The following is an 18,451-nucleotide window of genomic DNA, read 5'->3' as shown; positions in this document are numbered from 1 at the left end:
CCTCTATGGTTTCTAGTCACACGGAGAGATCTGGTTTTATTTTCCAGGCTTTCAGATATCCATCTCTGAGATTTCTGCTGCTGCCAGAACAAAGATAACGGAGGTGAGTGGAATTTCTTTTGTGGTGATCAAAGCATTGAAAATGACAGAAATAACAACACTCAAAAGCAGATAAATGGGCAGCATTAATAATTTTTACAATTTAAATTATTCCCTGACAGTGTGATAATGGCTCAGACAGGCGGATGTCTCACTCTGCATTCCCATTTTGTCCACCGGAAGCCTTTTGACAGCAAAGAGACTACAGGTGTACGCTGGAAAACATCCCTACCATTTTACCCACTTCACATTCATACGGATGCCACAAGAATCTGCCAAATGCTGTGATTATTGTGAAGAGTAAGCATGAAAAAATTATTCATATGTCACGGCTTCAGGGCCCTGAGAAGCTGTCGCTGACCTCATAGGGTCGACAGAGAACATGGAGCTCATGGATGCACGTGTGTGTCCACTTTTGAGTGTTTCCATGCGCAGGTGTGTGTTAGAGCTCATGCATGTGCATGTTATTGTATGTATGTGTGCCCAGATGGCGGCTCCACTGACAGGAACATGTGTGTTGGTGAGCTGTAACTCAAGAGGCTGGATGGAGGACAGACTAAGTGGCTCTCAGGGGAGAGTCGATCGGTTGTTAAAGACAGTGGAGAGGGACACAACAGCCTCAGCGCACGCTAACAGCCAAAACAGACACACAGTCTTGGTTAGTGTAATTGCTATAGACAGGCAGCCATACTTCCCAGTTCCCTCTGACATACTCGCAGAGGCCTTTCACCTTCCTCCCATCACTTGTGCCAAAGCAACAGGATGGTTTACAGTGACAGAAAAGTAGAAATTCGGGAGCAAAATCTATCGGGACGGTGTCTGTGCTCCCGTCTTGGTCAGTAATTCACCCACCAACTCTCACAATGGACGTTTTCACGTGGCAGAGCTCCTGCCTTCATGGCTTGACGCTCTGGCAGATGTACTATAACAGTTAACCAGACAGCGTATGAAAATTTAATGTTGTTTCAAATGAATTCATCCCTCTCTTTGTCCATGACTACAGGCGTTTATTCTTCTCAATCCAGACATGTTTTCAGTGCTTCTGTGGTTGGCAACATTTACATGCACACTAATTTTCCTCTATTTTTCAGAAGTTTGACAACATTCTTAATTTGATGCAGGTCATGGAAACAGCATTTTTTTTTTTTACAATTGTGAGATATGCCGATATTCTTCTGGTTTTAGGAGCATTCTTTGAACATGTACACAGTGTATGTAAGTGTATGTGTCTCACCACGGTTTGCGACACACAGCCTTTTGCCTGTAAACAAGTCAACTATGCAACAGTTTGCAAGGCTGGGGCAGAAATGCATGCACAAAAGCACAGCCCACATTTCTGGTTGGAAGGAGAAACACACCTACTTTTAAATATTATGAGTGGTTACCAGGTTTTTGGATATGTGCAAATACCATAAGTCCAGTCATCACTAAAAAACTTTGAAAAAATGCTATATAAAAAAAGAGAGAATCTAGAGCACACAAAGACAGAGTTGCACCCGCTGGTTGTCACATGTGCGGCACCCTACCGACAGTGTAACCTTCACCGGAGCTCGGAGTGAAAGTTATAATTGTCCTCAAATCAGATGCCTGTGGTACGGGTGTTTGTCACAAGTCAAAGCTCAAAAGGCCTGGAGGAACAACGCTAGGGAGGAGGTAGGAGGGGTGGTGCCGTCAAAACTTCAATATAATTCAGAAATTGCGTCTACCTTGAACAAGATCCCTCCTCTCCCCCTTCCCCATGATACCTCCCTATTCCCCCTACACCCACATGTGAGGCATTATCCAAAGTGATGAAAGCAGAAGAGGAATGCCAAATGATAACTAAGTCCCCCCGGACATCTCCATCCCATTCCCAACCCTGCCTTCCTTTTTACTGTCCTCTCCACTTACCGTCTCCACCAGCAACACCACCATCCTCACAAGGCTGGAAAATGCAGCTGCTGTCAGCTGCCGAGGGGCTCCAGGCTGATCTCTCACTTTCTGGAATCCGCTGCGCCATAATGAGCACTGCTGCCCCCTCCTCCGTCTACCGTGGTCTTCCTCCATCTTGTTTCCACGAGCCCCACTCTCTTCCTGTAGCATAGGTGAACACAACCTGAAAAATGGCAAAAGAAAGAAGGTAATGAAAAGTAATATTTTTCTCAATTCATGACATGCAGCTTGGAAGTGAATCCATTTGATAAATTAATTAGTTTTTTTTATAATAATTTTGCACTTCTCAAATGAACCAATTATAATGAGTAAAAGTGCAGCAAAATCGCATAAAAGATATTAATTGCTTTTAGGAGTGAAAATCAGTTATTATTAATTAATATCTTTTGTTCACAGGCACTACGTCTGCAGAGTTTTCACTAAAAGATGGAAACTCTCACTAAGTGACGGAGTCCTCAGGGAGCTCAGGTCTGCATGCAGCTGTGCTTGGCCTATGTGCTTATGTTGACTTGTGACCTCTGACCTCGAGTCATTACTTACACCTGTCAGTCAGCGGAGGCCTGGCGTCCGGAGGGGATTTGTGACAGCTGAAGGGTGAATGAGACATGCCTTGCACCCTAAATCCAACACCCCATACTCCCCTGTGGTCGCAATAATCATAACTCAAGGGCTGATCTCTGACACGTAACTTATTACACCGGGGAGATATGAGCCTATATAAAGGGCAGGGTACAACGTAGTATACAATCTCCAGCAAGAACATTGCAGAGGTGTTTTCATGTTGGTAGCAGCCATCTTGACATATTATCTGGTCTGACCATAGATGTTGTTGTCTGTCAAATAAGAATTCTTCTGAAGAATCCCCTTTTGTTTGATTGGCGAGGTTTCTTCATAAGACCAGGGGTTTCAGTAAGAACCCTTTGCATCCAGAGAACCCTTTTTGGAAGAAAGAGTTCTTCAAGGATTGTTGAAAATATGGGTGTTAAGAGATGTTTTCTCTATTTAAACAATGGTAACTGTATCATAAATTATTAAAATGATGGATGACCACAATATGCAATGCATGAGTTTCAATAATCTTTGTCTCATCGGTAGAATACAATATGGTTCTCCATAAAGCTCTCAGAAGATAATAAGGTTATAGGTAAGGCTCTTATGAAATACATTTTCTGGGTGAATTCTAGATGAAACTCTTGGAATATAAAGGGTTCTTGGTAGAACCCCTTGAGTTAATTAGACTTCAGGTTAGCACCCTTAGAAGGTGGAAATGTTCTGGTTAGAACCATTTCACCACAGAAGTGTTCTCTGTAGATCCTCTCATAGGGTTCCATGTTGGTGGAAAAGGCCTAAGAGAGGATTCTAGGTGGAATGATTCACCATAGAAGGGTTCTCTGCAGAACCTCTCATAGAGGGCTCTGGGTGGAACCTTTCACAAATGGTTTTAGGTATAACCCTTTATGTTGGATTTGAAAGGGCTCCAAGTACAAGGTTCTACCAGGAACTAAAAAGATTTCTCATATAGGGACAGGCCAAAGACTCCTCTCTGGTTCTAGTTAGCACTTCCTAAGACTGTAGAACATATGCATTCTCAAAGTGAACTCTTGCTCACTCTTTCAATGGGGTTATCTTGTTTTACATATTGAGCAGTGTAGTGTTTCTCACTTTGACCCGTAGAACTGGTAGCCAGGTTCAGGCCAGATTTTGCCCACATTCCAGGAACTGAGAGGCAAGCAGCCTGGTCTCTGCCTCATAAATTATGATAGGCTGCTTTGTCCCTCAGATACAGTCAAAATGGGAAAGCTTTAATCTCATGCGTTTGTGGAGCTCTATATTACCAGGATAATTTGCCGAACACGACACGGTGGGTGTCGACTAACTTGACAGTCTTCTCAGGCTTGAGCTCAACCTTATCTTTGTTTTGTTCTGCAACATTGGACAACATTAGCAGTACTTATTTTCTTTTTGCTATGTTTGTTTATCTGTGCATGGAACTGTATGTATTCTCTATGCATTACATTCTGTCATCCCATTAGCATATTTGCTCATTCCACTCTCAACCCATCGCGTGGCCCAATCTGTTGTCTATGGGAAAAGATATTTGCTCAAATGAGCCCCTGAAGCAGCCACATAGTGTTGATAATAATGATAGAAATCTAGTTTTCCTTTTGATGCATGAACGCCTTTTAGATTTAATAGCCATATGCTGGAGCTGTTGTTGTGGCTGCTGCTGTTATTGTTGTTGATTGTTTTTAATCTTGCCGAGTGTTGGACATCAAACGGACTATCCAAGGCTACCCCTGACTGGGTGATGTGGAGGATAAGAGAACCAACAGACTCTTAAGGCAGTGTTCGTGCATGCACGTGTGTGTATAAGTGTATGTGCTTGTATGTCAGTGTGCACACACAAATGTGAATGTGTGCTAGCGTGAAAATGTTTCAAAATGTACGTGCATGGCTGAACATTTTATTCATGCATATACATTCCTCTCTGTGTGTGTGCGCGTGTGTGTATGAAGCCACTACTAATTATGTGTGTGTGCTGCAGAACCTTCTATCAGTTATTAGATAAGCCGCAGCCTTGCTGGGTCAGGTCCTCTGAGAAAGCCACCTATGGCAATCTGCAACCCAGGACTGCTGCTCAGATAGGAGATTTCCCTCTGAGTCAGACCAATTACTACACGTGGTGGACATGAGGTTGGATTGGGGGAATGTTTGTGTGTATACTGTTAGAAATAAGGGTTCCAAAAGTTTTTTTTTTTCTTGTCCTGAAGGGCTGATGTTCCACACTAAAACATTTGCTTCTGAAGAAGCCTTTTTCTGAAGACAGGGTTCATCAAAGGGTCTTTGTAAGAACATTTTTTCATCCAATGAACCCTTTTTGGAAGAAAAATGCTTGAAGAACTCTTTTATCAAAGGTTGTACCATAATATGAAAGGTTTCTCAGTAGTATCCACAGGATAGATTCTAGATAAAAACCCTTGGGATATAGAAGGATTCTCAGTAGAACTGCCTGGTTGTGTTCTAAATGAAACCCTTGGAATATGAAAAGGTTCTTTGTAGAACTCCCTGGGTGGATTTTAGATAAGACCCTTGGAATATAAAGGCGTTCTCAGTAGAACACCCTGTTTTCTCAGTCAAACCCTACCCTTTACAGGGGGTTCTGGCTTATACCCTTCCCAGATGGTTCTAGGCTAAAATGAGGTGATCATTGTTTGCCTGTTCCACGGAGTACAATAAAGGTCTGTGTAGAACCTTCAGACGACAAGACAGTTGTAGGTGAAACCCTTCTGGGTGGGTTCTAGATGAAACCCTTGGAATATAAAAAGGCTTTCACTAGAACCCCCTGGGTGGGTTCCTATTAGCACCCTTAGAAGGTAGAAAGATTCTGTATAGAGCCTGCAGAGAGGGTGCTGGGTGGAACCATGGCACCATAGAAGGGTTCTCCTTTAGAACCTCTCATAGAGGACTCTTTCACAGACAAAGAAGCCTTTATAGTTCTAGTTAGCATTTTTATTTTTGTAGTATATGTGTGTGACTGTTGTATGTGTGACTAACTGTGCGTCCACCTTTCAGTGACCTCGTGTGTGCAGTTGACAGTTGGACACAAGGAGAGATTGTCTGAGGTTCTTCAGTATGCTTGTAAGCAGAACATTCTGTTTTTGCCCCAGGCATGTTCAGAAACTTGCTGTTACAGCCTTCCACGAGAAAATAACTATTTCTCTGTATTCAGTCCCTGCTGTGCTCAGGTTGGTGTGTCTCGTCTTGACTGCTCTGTCTTATAGTCGGTGGGGCCTTGAAGCTGCACTCTGTGGCATTGAACCTTAGTGCCTCATCAGTCTCCAGTTGTGATAACAGACTCGTCTTTACCTTAGTTTACCATCGGGTAGCTACACTCTGGATGTTTCTCAGTGAGTGTGCTAGTCTGTCGAGCATTTCATATACTCCATATATCAGCCCTTCTTGGGTTTTCTGTAATATTCCAATTGATCCTGCTTACCTTTGATATGGACATTGCTAATCTGGGCAACACCTCAGCCAGTATGTCTCTCCTTGTTCATGTCTTTCTTATACTTGACTTTGGCAGTTGAGTTCTGAGCTAGAAGTGTTACTGGAGAGGCACTGAGGCATATTTGTTCAAATTTGAACATCTATTATTAAACACTTTTCTCTGCTACATGGCCTCTACTTATCTCTGCTTATCAGTTTTTTATCTTCAGTGGGCTCATAAGTGTTTCCACACACTGACAAGAAAACAGATAACCTCACACCTGCAATTCAAGCATCTATGAACCCCTGCCCTACAAAATAACAAACAAATTGATATTTATGGCGCTTAGAGAACAGAAAAAGTAAGATGCAGAGATGGTACGGTTCTTGCACAGTCCCTGTTGGGGTTTGGAGTTCACATCTATATCCACACATCTTTAAAATGGGCCAAAAACTCAATTCAGTCAAAGCGAGCTTTGTTAGTAGTTAGAATTGTTAGTAAATTTTGGGGCCTACGCAGCTCCCCAGAGGAACTCCACATTCCACAGACATGCTATCTGAATAAGTTCCATTAAAGAAAACTTTCTGTGATCTATTTACCAGATAGCTTTCAATCCATGCAACTGCAGATGATCTAAATTCATAACAGCTTGCGGTCAATAATGCTGCCACAAAAAGCTGATGTTTAAGTCTCCTGTAAGCAAACTTCCATATTCAATTCACATACTTTGTCCAACATCTCACCTATATCTTCTAAATAATTACAGTTTGAGCTTGGTGGACTAAAGCAGCAGCCCACTAAAACAGATTTAATGTGAGGGAAGTTAATTCCAGGCCATAATACCTCAATTACTTTATGCATAATATCCTCCCTAACTTTTACCGGAATATGATTTTGAACATAAAAAGCTACAACCCCCCTCCCCAATAAATGGTCCTGTCCTTTCTCTATAGATTATAGTTAAAAGTACACCTCAGAATAGCAGCGTCCACTCTTTCTCTGGCAGCTTTCATCCTACAAAGCAGCTACCTTCTCCTCTGCAAAACTGAGTCAGGATAGTCCTCAATTATGAAAATGTTTAATGGAAGAGAACCGATGAAATGTCCTTGCAAACTGCACCAAATACGTTAGACATGCATCTATAATAGAGAGGATATTTTTTTTTCCCAAGATCTAACATTCGCCAAACATAAATGTATGACTTTCAAACTTCCCTCTCACACACTGTGAGGTAGCCTCTTTCTTCTTATTTCTACAGAACCCTTTGCTCTATGCCAGAAAAAAAACAAGCAAACAGAAAGTGAGATATCACAAGAGTACTCCACGGATGTAGCACTGCACTCCTATAACACTGCCAGGCTCTTGATGGACACTTTTAAAAAATTAAAAAACAGTCAGTGCAACAGATTTTTTTTATGCAGCACAACCGATTTACAGTTTGGAGAGAATGTTACAGGTCCGGTAACCTTACTTCATTGTAACTCCACACCTGCCAGTTTTGTTCATTTGTGAAGTCTTGAGCCCCACGTGACACCAACTCAAGTGACATCATTTGAGGCAATTCATCAGATTTCACACAGCTGGACACACTCTGGAGAAATGTCTCTGAGGTTCAAGGCTTCATATGATTCCCCTTTAACCTCAAAAACATTTCTGACTAAGAAACCCTTTTGTCAACCACCACCTCCACTGACATAAAACGTTTTTATGAAGAAAGAAATTAATATGAATGACTATATACTATCTCAATCAGTTTTATAGGATAAAAAAGGAATTGGTGTTAACAGTTAGTCTGCCAGACCATAGATTGTGATAATCCAGATGTCAGGGAAAAAGAATCTAGTTAATGAAACTGTCACCTAATAGCAGATGCACCAAATTACCTTGTCAGATCTGCTCTGATTTAATGAAGAATCTGATCCCTGAAGCACCGGGCCTTAAAATAAAAGGATAGAGTTGTCAATTACTGTAATCCATAATATGGGAAAAATATTAATCTAATCACTTAAGGACTGACTTGGGTGTCTGATCAGACTCGAAATTAGTGGATATAAAGTTTGCAACTTTGAAATTGGAGAGGAAGTGTGAGTTATTTTGTTACTCTGTGGGCTATTTCAATCCAGGACATCATGTTCCACTGGAATGATTTCCCTGGAACCAATCAGTGGTGCTGTGCATAATCATGCAGATGGGCCAGGCTGACTGGATTTCCTAGAACAAAATAAGACTCTAACAGCCTCGAAGGAGGGGAGGACAAGGAGGTGAGGTAAGGAGAGGAGAAAAGGGAGGAGACGGGAGGAGAAAACAGGGCGAGAAACAAGGGAACCAAAAAAAAAAGCGAGCACTGGAAATATGACAAATAGAAAGATGACAGGGGTCAAGACAAGGAGGAAGGGCAGGGCTGAAAGGAGATGACATGTCAGGATAGGGGAAGGAAGCAGAACAGAACAGAAGAATGAGATCCATGCGTCCAAAGATTTTTTTTTTTAGGTGAAGAGAGGAGAGTTAATGTAACGACCTGTCTAAAATGTTGGGAGAGAAACATGGAGTAAGGATGAAAATATAACAGGCCAAGACCAAACAGAAAAGGAAGAGAAAAGTGGCAAAACAGGGAGAAAACAAACAGAATAGGAAAAGAAAATAAATCTAGGATGCATGCACGGGGAAGGGAAGGAACAAGAGATAATAGCAGAGCAAAGCTAAATAGATCTCTTGCATCTGTACCCTGGATAGGGAGATATATGTGTCTGCACAGGCCTGCCAGATAGATAGGACAGCACAAGATGAATGAGATGGGTAAATATGCTTGTGCTCATCTTATAACCATCGTGGACATTCTGATAACAGCAGGCGTGTTATCATCTGTGCGTGTGTGTGTGTGTGTGTGTGTGTGTGTGTGTGTGTGTGTGTGTGTGTGTGTGTGTGTGTGTGTTCTTTATCTGTGTATGCGTGTGTCTGTCTGCCAATGTTGAAACACTGCATGTAAGCTGTAGGTGTGTGTAGTTTGTGTATAATATTGTTCAACACAGTGAACTAATATTTGCTTCTCATTTTGATTCTTTTAATCAAAAAGGACATTCAACTTGACTTGGAGTCGACACCGTTACTTCACTTAGACTTGAGCCTTTCTACTTGAACACAACTCTCCAGCCCAAAAATGATAAAGTAAGTTGTTTAAAAATGTCTAACTTCCCTGAATTCCCTGAATCAACTAACATTACATAATGCAACGCAACACAACACACAGTGATTTCCAGCTTCATTCAAAATTTGAAGTTGCACAAAGGACGCTAAGTCGAGGCTTGGTTGTTATTTACATTGGTGAAGAGCTCAATTATGGCTTGTTTATGACAACAAACTCTAAGTTTTATATTTGGGACTTGACTGGGGACTTGCTTGTCTTGACTTGAGACTTACGTATGACTTGTGTGTGTGAATCATATAACCAAAGACTGACTTAATTTAATATGGAGGAAAGCGCTTCTTAATCCACTGTTGCCCTTAGAGGGCGGGGCATATGCAGACCTGATGTGTTTTTTTTTGAGTGACAGGCTTTTTATTGAAATTTTACTTTGCTCCAAACTAATATATTGATAGATTATATATTGATGGTGACTATGACCTGACTTCAAACTTGAAAGCTGTAAGTTTTGCCATGATTATACTGTTTTAGTGTTTGTTTTGTGTATTATGCTGCTGGATTTGGCATTAAAATGTTGCTTATGTGGCAACTACCACAGGCTCAGGCAATGTTGAACTAATGTTGTAATACTGAGGGAGAGTTAAAAGAAGCTATGTGAATGTTAAGCCTCGTAGTAGGTTGGATGATGGTAACTGTTTTTTCATGTTGCTTTTTGTGAATGTTTATATTGCAGCATTAGCTGTGTTAGCACTGAGCTTTGTGTATATATGAAGGCTCTGTGACCCTCATCATCGGTGTGTTTGTGTTGTACTTGATGGACATGCCCTCAAGGTAATGGTAAAGTTATGTGTGAACAAGAAACGGTCAAACTGTTTGGCAACATTGTGCAACTTCAATTAGCAATTTGTAATTTACAATTTCAATTTGCACTGTGGCTGATTCAGTTTTTTCCCCCATCAGCAAATCAAGAGTTGGCAGAATTTAACTGGACCAAGATTTACTTTGGTTGACTACAGCCCAAAATCTTTCATGTATTTAACTGTGTAGTGTGCTGGTATAAATACCCACACTGTCAAAACTCAGAAATATTAAGTACACAAAGTTTTTCAAAATGAATTCTATTGGATGCAGCTGCTGTTGCTTTGCAGAACTTCTGTTAGGAGGAAATGTTTGCAGTCCAAGGTACTGAAATACGTTACTGACACCATCTAATGTGATCCACATTGAAAAACAAGCAAAAAAGGCTTATTTTGAATTCATACATGTAAATAAATTAATGTGAATGTGGTCAGTTCAGCCTGGAAATCATTAAACCAGCTGACGTCCGCTTTTTCAATAAAACATGAACTTTTAAAGAGTGAACTTATTAAGCTATAAACTGCAGTGAGGCTGGTCAAGTTTGAGGTCATCTGAGTTTTCATCGGCCCTCACTGGATTACTGGAGAGCAAGAGTTCAAACTGAGAGGTAAGTCCACGGTCAAGTACCTGGCACACGAAAACTTTACTGTTTGACATTCATATCAACACATGTAGCCTCCTGCAATGAAACACGCACATATGTACTGTTGGTATATGCTTCGTGCATGAATCTGAATATGTAGCTAACGTTATTTTTAACTCTGATGTGTATTTTTTTAATACACAACCTTCAAACATCATTTTCTTTACATAAAACATGGAGGAAAACTAGAACCCCCCCCCTCTGGTCTGTAAATGCTGTTTTGTCAGGCTGAGTGACACTTATCTTCAATTTAACTTTACTTTTTCAACAAGTTGCTGTTTTTATTTTGTGTGTGTGTGTGTGTGTGTGTGTGTGTGTGTGTGTGTGTGTGCTAGAGAAATAAATAAATAAATATAAAAATGCTCCATCAAAGTTAGCCTTTGCCGTTTGCCTCTCTTCTATGTATAGATCACAGGCAGCTTCTGAGACTGTTTGTAGCCTACATCTGAGCTACGCAGGTACACAGTGGGGGGCAGGGACTCATGTCTGCACATCTCTACAGAGGTGTGTTTGTGAATAAAAATGTGTTGTTTGCTTCTATATCAGTCGCACCCTGGAGTAAAATCAGTTGTACACCTAAACTCTGACGGAAACAGGTTCATTTCTTTGCTTAAGAGTTCGAAATTCTGATTTCCTGAAGAGCTCTGAAAAGTTACATTACACATCAGTGTACACATTACACAAAAACAGAGTATTCCAGTCAGTCCATTCAACAATCTAATAGCGCTGTTAAAGTCTGCGCCTATTACATGAGCCAGCCTCCCGTGCAATTTATCTGTCTGAATGGTCAGGAGCAAGGAGATTATTATCATTCTTATCCCAGTGCGTGTTGTGGAGCTCTGTAGATGTGGAGTAAAAAAAAAAAAAAACTGCTTATCGACTGCTCTATCTCTTTTAAGAATGTATCCCCAGGTGACATAAAAGAAACTGACTTCAAAAGCTGGAGGAGTCAGCCCGGAGTGTGGAACACTGAGCTGACCAGCCAGATGCCGGTCTTCTTGAATCACTCTCCCGCACCTCTGCTATCTGCACACGTCCAGCCTTTTGATGTTTGGACTACAAGGTACAAAAAAAACCCTCCTAAACTGTTCACACTCACTTTATTTGTCTTCGAGTTCTCTTTAGTATGCAAAAAGTCTTGATAAAAGAAGCTAACAGATGTTCTTTTGTTCCTTTTGTGTTTGCAGATGTCTGTCCTGAAAACTTTGGATGTAGAACTGAATTCTGTGTACAGAAATATAAACTATGATGATACTAGAGCTGCTACATGCATTTTTTTTTCCAATTGTCAATAAAATTGTTGTTGGACATATTTGTGGAAACACCATCTAAGATCAAAAGCCTCTGGGTGGGTATTTTCCATGGCAGCTGTTGACTGTCATTTGAAAGGCTTCATATCTAGGAGACATGCTGTCAAGTTCTGTAGTGCGCTAGATGCAAGATGTTATAACCCTTTGTAAACAAGCCCACACAGTCCAAGTTATATACCGTTTTAATATCTGCCATTTTACAACAGTAAGTATTTGGGAGAACTCATTGTGATTTTGAGTTTGTACTCTTTTTGGAAAGTGGAAACTAGCATGCTATGCTAACTAGCTTTTGCACGGAGAGCAGAAGCTAATTAGCCTTGCTCGTTAACATTACTAACTTTCTTTCATGGATGTAGTAAGAGAGCTGGTGTCTATGGAGCTAGAATAAATTTGACATACAAAAAATGGCATTGACAACAAAACCGGAACAGAATTTTTATGACAGGTGGGGCAGGTCATAAAAATTAACTTCCTGATTAATACTGGATGGGCTGCGGGTGGGAAAGAGAGTGTGAGAGAAAGACGCTGGGTATGCATACGCACACAGGAGCATAACTGAACTGATTATTTCATTCTATTTCCCTCAGAGAATTTCCTCTGTCCTGTCAAAGTTTGTAACTACAGTTTAGTTTTGCTGCTTTTGCTGTATTTGCTGCAGAGACATTGAAAAGAAACTTGAAAGTAGCCTTTCTAATCATTAAAGAAAACACTCATACAGTACATTAAATACTACGCACAATAAAGACATCACCTGGAAAGTGGGTAGAGACAGGCAGGGGTGCAGGTGAGGGTATCTAAATTTGAGAAAATAATACATTCGGGTGGGTGATGGATGCGTGGGTGAATTTTTTATGCAGAATCTGATGAACTCACTAATTGGCATTGAAAAACTTGTACAGAAAAAAAGGTGGTATTGGCACCGACAAAAAAAAAAAAAAAAACTGAAAAATACACAGACATTAAAAATGATTTCATTTGATTTTGATATTTTTCTGCATCCTGATGTGTCTTCTGATGATCTGCCTCTGTTTTTTATGCTGTCAGCTTTTTTCAGCATCACTGTTTTCCAGTTTCAACTGTCACCGTTTTGGCGTGGAGACAATTATTTTATTTAACTTAACATTCACTGATTTGGGTGAAATTGGATCATGTTTTAATGAGAACAATGCAATCTGATTTTCCCTCTGATGTCCTCTGGCTGCTCAGCTTCATCTTTGGATGATTTACAAAGTTCCTGCTAACTTAGCTGTGGTTAGCGAGCAATGGAACCAGGTTCAACTGACCCCCGAATGCAGCCTATGAGACCATCAGAGAATACAGTGCCGAGGTGATTTACAGAGTTTCCAGATAGAAAGGTGGCTTTACTTGATCCTTAAGTAGTTCACTTAACCGTTACCTTAGTGACATTAGCTAGTTAGCTTGGTTAGCCACTCAGTGTCTGATGCCAGTCGTGGCAGATCGACTTCTCCAACAAGTCCCTCCCTAGATGTCTAGATGTGATTTTACAGGAAAAGTGTAAATATGCAGAAGCAAACAGCACTCTGCTTTCAGTTTCACTTAACTTCCAAGTGATATTACAAGCTATTTGAGTGCCTTCCCATGCATGGATTGCACCAGTCATATTACCAACACTGTCAGTTAGAACACAAAATGAATGCCTCTGGAGAACACTAATGTGGGAAGCTATTAAAAAGCAAATAAAACTTAAATTTCTTCTTTTTAGTAAACACAAGCAAAAATGAATTTAAATTTCAGTTTGACTTTAAATAACTACTCTCCCTCCCCCAAACAGCACTCACAACATTCACAAAAAAACACTCAGCTGTGCTATGAATATCAACATGTGCACATATCAGAAGAGTTTTAGGTGTAACAGTGTTTTTTGGGTTTTTTATTTTTTATTTTTTTTGGGGCAAACAGGCTCTGGGATTTTTTATTTTTTTGTTTTTTCAGCTACACAGTTCTGACTCGGCTAAATTCAGCTTCATCACATTGTCCGACACGTAACTGTCATGACGGGAGTATCTCTCGCTGGTGTTTGTAAACAAGAGTGCAGGGTGAAAGTGAATAATAAATTAACTGGGAATCATACTCTGAATGTGAAAAAGAAAAGAGAAAATAACAAGAGAACAAGGCAATAATGGATGTTTCAAAAACCTCTTCAGACTCCTAACTTAAATTGGATTTTAACTCCACTGAGTGCAGGTTGTAGATGTTTATTTTCATTCAATTGTCAAGCGCCGCTGATGACAAGTTAACAGCCCTGCCACAGAATGCAAATCACGCTGGCTTTCTCATTTTGCTGCCAGGTGGAGTTCTCAATATGTCGTTCAAGCGAGGCTTGCTTCCACTACAGAGCCTAAAAATGTATAATTGAAAACTCTGAAATGGTTCCATTGTCAGGCACTGTTGTTAAGTCCCGGCTTCAATGCCTGTCATCCCGACAAGCTACCAAATACCTATTTTTAATACCTCCTCTCCTCTTCTACAAATGAAACATGCCATTTGTTTTTCAACTGCCAGGATGAAAAGAAAGTGTGGTGCAATGATCAACCATGCCTGGTTATCTGACCCACTGTGTGTCATTAAGAGGCACAAACAACATCTACACTTTCATGAGAAATTTACACCATAAACCCAAGTCTAATCATCACAAGAGGGAAGTAGGGCAACACATCTATTCCCATCAACAAAATCTCATTACATATAAGGGAAATGAAGAAAAAGCCTCAGGAACCGAGCTTTGACTGGGTTTTCTTTATGAGAACCTCTTATTGTACAAGCACAAAACATAAAATAAGATATGGTTTCTGCGATTCTATGCTGGTACTTTACAGAAATTCTGTCCACTCATATATACCCTGCCTGCAGCCACAGCTATAAATGGCTCCCCTGATGACAGTTCTGTGCATTTTAATCCCACTTACTGTCATGTAAATCTCGCCTTACAAGAGAAGACACAGAGATCCAGCATTGAGTGCTGCATACTGGGTGTAATTCTCTCTGAAAAGAGAGGAGAGGTTGGCATTGCAAGTCTTGACAGCTCAGAGTGTTCTCTTAACATACACACTTGTGCCTTGACCACCTGCTACACCCTCCGTGTACTGTTGAGAGACAAACTGATAATGGTGTCACTGTTGAGGATATTTTCAAATGAGGGACATTTTCCGAGGCAGCAACTTGATTACAGTCAGTTTTTTTTTTCTCCTTCCCACAGACGCGTGTCCAACAGATGCAGTCAAACAAATAGGAATTTATCAAAGTCTGGTAATTGTGCCTTCTGATGCAGAAGAGGCATCAATTTTCTTAAGGTTGTAGCTTTGTGTGTTGGTGTTAGTTGCTGCAGTTATAGATCAGTTGTAATCATATTTTTTGTCTTCTTTAAATGAGAAGCAGAAAGAGAAACACAGCCAGCAGCACTTATGTAAATGTGTACGCTTATACACAACACAACAGTGATATTCCTCTTTTTAAGCATGTGTGCTTAAGATGTTCAAAGCATGTGATCTGAGACAGAAACCCGTTGCATCATAATATCATCACACATGTTGATTTGTGAACATATGTTTACATATGTATCTATCCTTGCACGCATGTTGCTCTTTTTACGCCTCCATGCCGGCAACCACAGCCGGAGGCATGAAGTTTTTCAGGGTTTGTGTAATTCCTTATGTTTATGTGCAAAAATGTCCACTCAAAAATGAACTGATTAGATTTTGTGACCAAAGATCAAAGTCACTGTGACCTCACTGACGTGATACTTGAGAAAAACTTGGGGGAATTTCTTGAAATTAGGTGCAAATGTCCATTTGGACTCAAGTATGAACTCATTAGATTTTGGAAGTCATGGGTCAAAGTTCAAAGTCCCTGTTACCTCAACCCCCTGTTGTTGTGAACACAATATCCCATGAAAATGTCCACTTGGACTCAAGGATGAATGAGAATGAGTCTTCACTACACATTAAATGTGTGCAGTGACATGGATCAAAACATCAACTTGACTGGTCGGCGGAGGCATACAACCACGAGGCAGTAATTCCTGTTATTTCATCACTGATAAACACTTTCTTGACCACAGATAAACCTTCTGTGCTTGAAGCTTCTTTCGATAGCCCATTTGATCAAGTGCTTTGTGTCTCTCGCAGAGAAAAACATATTGCAGCAGTCAGTGTTCTACATTGTTAAAGCGACCAAAAGAGAACAGTTCTGAGCGCCCTGAGTTTTACTGCAATGTTTGTACACTGTGCAGACCACTCAAAATGGATAATGTGCTTTTTCCGGACTGAGCACTCTTCCTGTACAGCGGATCAACATCTGTAAGGACAGAAAAACATGCTGATCTACACGATGCATGTGCAATAAGCCAGAGGCAACTGGCATCCCTCCGTCCCCTCTTGGACAACAGAGGAGTACTACGAGGCAGAACATATTTACACATGCAATATGTGTGGAAGGGCGTCAGCCATTAATCAGACTACAGCTCCAGAGCATTGAAATAGGAATACAGGCTGAGTGGAAATGTCCTAAAAGAAAGCCATGTAAATGTCTGACCAAATCATACAGTACAAAACACCTTGCAGGATTTGCTTTGACAGAGATGGAGAACAGCTGATGGATCAAATACGTTTCACTAGACATGGCCAGCAAATAATACACAGATCACAGGAGGATAGCTTGATACTGCAGGCTGAGAAAGTATATTCTTGAATGCCCACTCGCAAAATGCCCTGTAATTCTGTTACTACAGGGTAGAGAGTGATATTCTTCTCCATATTTGAAAAAATGCAAACTCCTTTTCATTGCCGCCAGGTGTAAACTGGAGTAGATTATGTGATGGGTCGTATGTTTGTGTGTAACCAGTGGGGCTGGCTCTTGTCCACCGCTAATCTCTCATTCTACTGGACCCATCAACTTGCACACATTTATGACTATGTGCTCATGGACATTTCCTGATGGCAGTAATTCACAATTTAGAAAAAAAACAAAACAAAACTATGACCTATAGCAACTGCTGACTCCTCAATCCTTTACTGGCTGGTGAGGGCCACAAATCATCACCAACTGCTAGGCTAAAAACAAGGCTTTCCCACTAGTAACTAGTAAATGTAACTGAAAAAAATATGCAATTAAAGCTACAACAAGGAGTTCCTAACTGGTTATGAAACAGACTCAATTTATTACATGACCTACATAAGCAAAAAAGACCATACAAAGTTACAGTGACTAATACATTAGGCAGTTAAAATCTATGAGGGGATTTTTGCCCACAGAAGCCTCCAAAAGCCTCAGTTACTAACCAAAATGTTGGTGATTATGAAAGGGTCACATCCAAATATTCATTGGGGTTTTCCCTGGCAAAGATATGCTCTTGTAGAGGAGTAATATTTAGTCAATTAACCAATACTCTGTCGTGTATTAAATTAATTGCCAACTATTCTGATAATTGGTTAATCATTTTGAGTCATTTTTTAAGAAAAAAAAATGTGCAAATTCTCTGATTTAAGCCTCTCAAATGTTAATATTTTCTGTTTTCTTCTGACATTTTATGGAACAAACAGATTTTTGATTAATCAAAATATAATCAACAGATTAATTGATAATGGAAATAATCATTAGTTGCAGCCATGCTACTGTATGCGCTATTCTAGGTTTATCTTGGCATTCAACAGAAGAAGTGTAGGACAGGAAAAAAACAGAAATGATGGGCTACAGTGAAGAAGAAGTGACTGACATCAAAGGTTGACAAGAGAAAAGTGACAAAAGAGAAGGAATAGTATGTTCAATTGTTAAAAAAAGGATTATTGCTTCAAGCCAACATGATGCCACATTCTCTCCAGGGGAGCCACCCAGTTGAGACGTGTACATTGTGACACCTGCGGCTCCCTACATGCAGCCCCATCATGTGTGGTCACCCTAATCCCCAGTCCCTGACAGAACAGCCAGTTTTGCTATAGACAACTTGGCTAATAGCAGCTTTTGTAAGGGCCGCTATAATGAGGCGTCCTGGTGAGGTAACAGCTTCGTATTGGTGGCGATTTTAGAAGCTGAAGTTTGCTGTCCATGTGAATCACTCAGTCAGCATAATACCTTTTTGAAATCCAAACAGTCAGAAGCAATGGCATGTCCGTCAAATGCACGCACGTGGCTGCAGCCGCAGCAGTGCATCTGCTTCTTTATAATTCTACCTGCGTTGATCCTCTGGAAGGAACATCAATGTCCGTGTCACTGTGGGGGTGAGTGGGCTCAGCCATTACGGCATCGTGTGGCCTTGTCTAATTGTCTTCACAGTCTTTATCTTGCCATTCATCAGCCCTGGATAAAAGGGAGAGCAGATAGAGCCCAGAAGAAGGGACTGTTGATTCTGCATTATATCTGTGCGAGAGATTCAGAATTCAAGGTGGAAGCGGTGAGCAAGAACAAAAGCCACCACAAAAGGCTGAAGTATGGTGAAACTGAAAGGAGAAAAAAAAGAGTGAGGG

At 40.6% G+C, this 18,451-nt stretch overlaps 1 long non-coding RNA gene across 1 annotated transcript in view; it reads right to left on the bottom strand.

The window, feature by feature from the left end:
- LOC146317603 (uncharacterized) overlaps window positions 1–18,451 on the bottom strand; it is a 128,569-nt gene continuing 110,118 nt past the window's right edge. The window contains exons 3-4 of the long non-coding RNA XR_014771694.1: window positions 1,990–2,194; window positions 1–80 (exon numbers count right to left, since the gene is read on the bottom strand). This is a non-coding gene — a long non-coding RNA (uncharacterized LOC146317603). The remainder of the gene's footprint in view (window positions 81–1,989; window positions 2,195–18,451) is intronic.

The sequence above is a fragment of the Lutjanus erythropterus genome, chromosome 12, assembly GCF_056507025.1.
Source record: "Lutjanus erythropterus isolate fLutEry1 chromosome 12, fLutEry1.hap2, whole genome shotgun sequence".
Lineage (NCBI taxonomy): Eukaryota > Metazoa > Chordata > Actinopteri > Lutjaniformes > Lutjanidae > Lutjanus > Lutjanus erythropterus.
The sequence above is the reverse complement of the archived record's forward strand: the minus strand, read 5'-3'. Positions and strand labels throughout refer to the sequence as shown.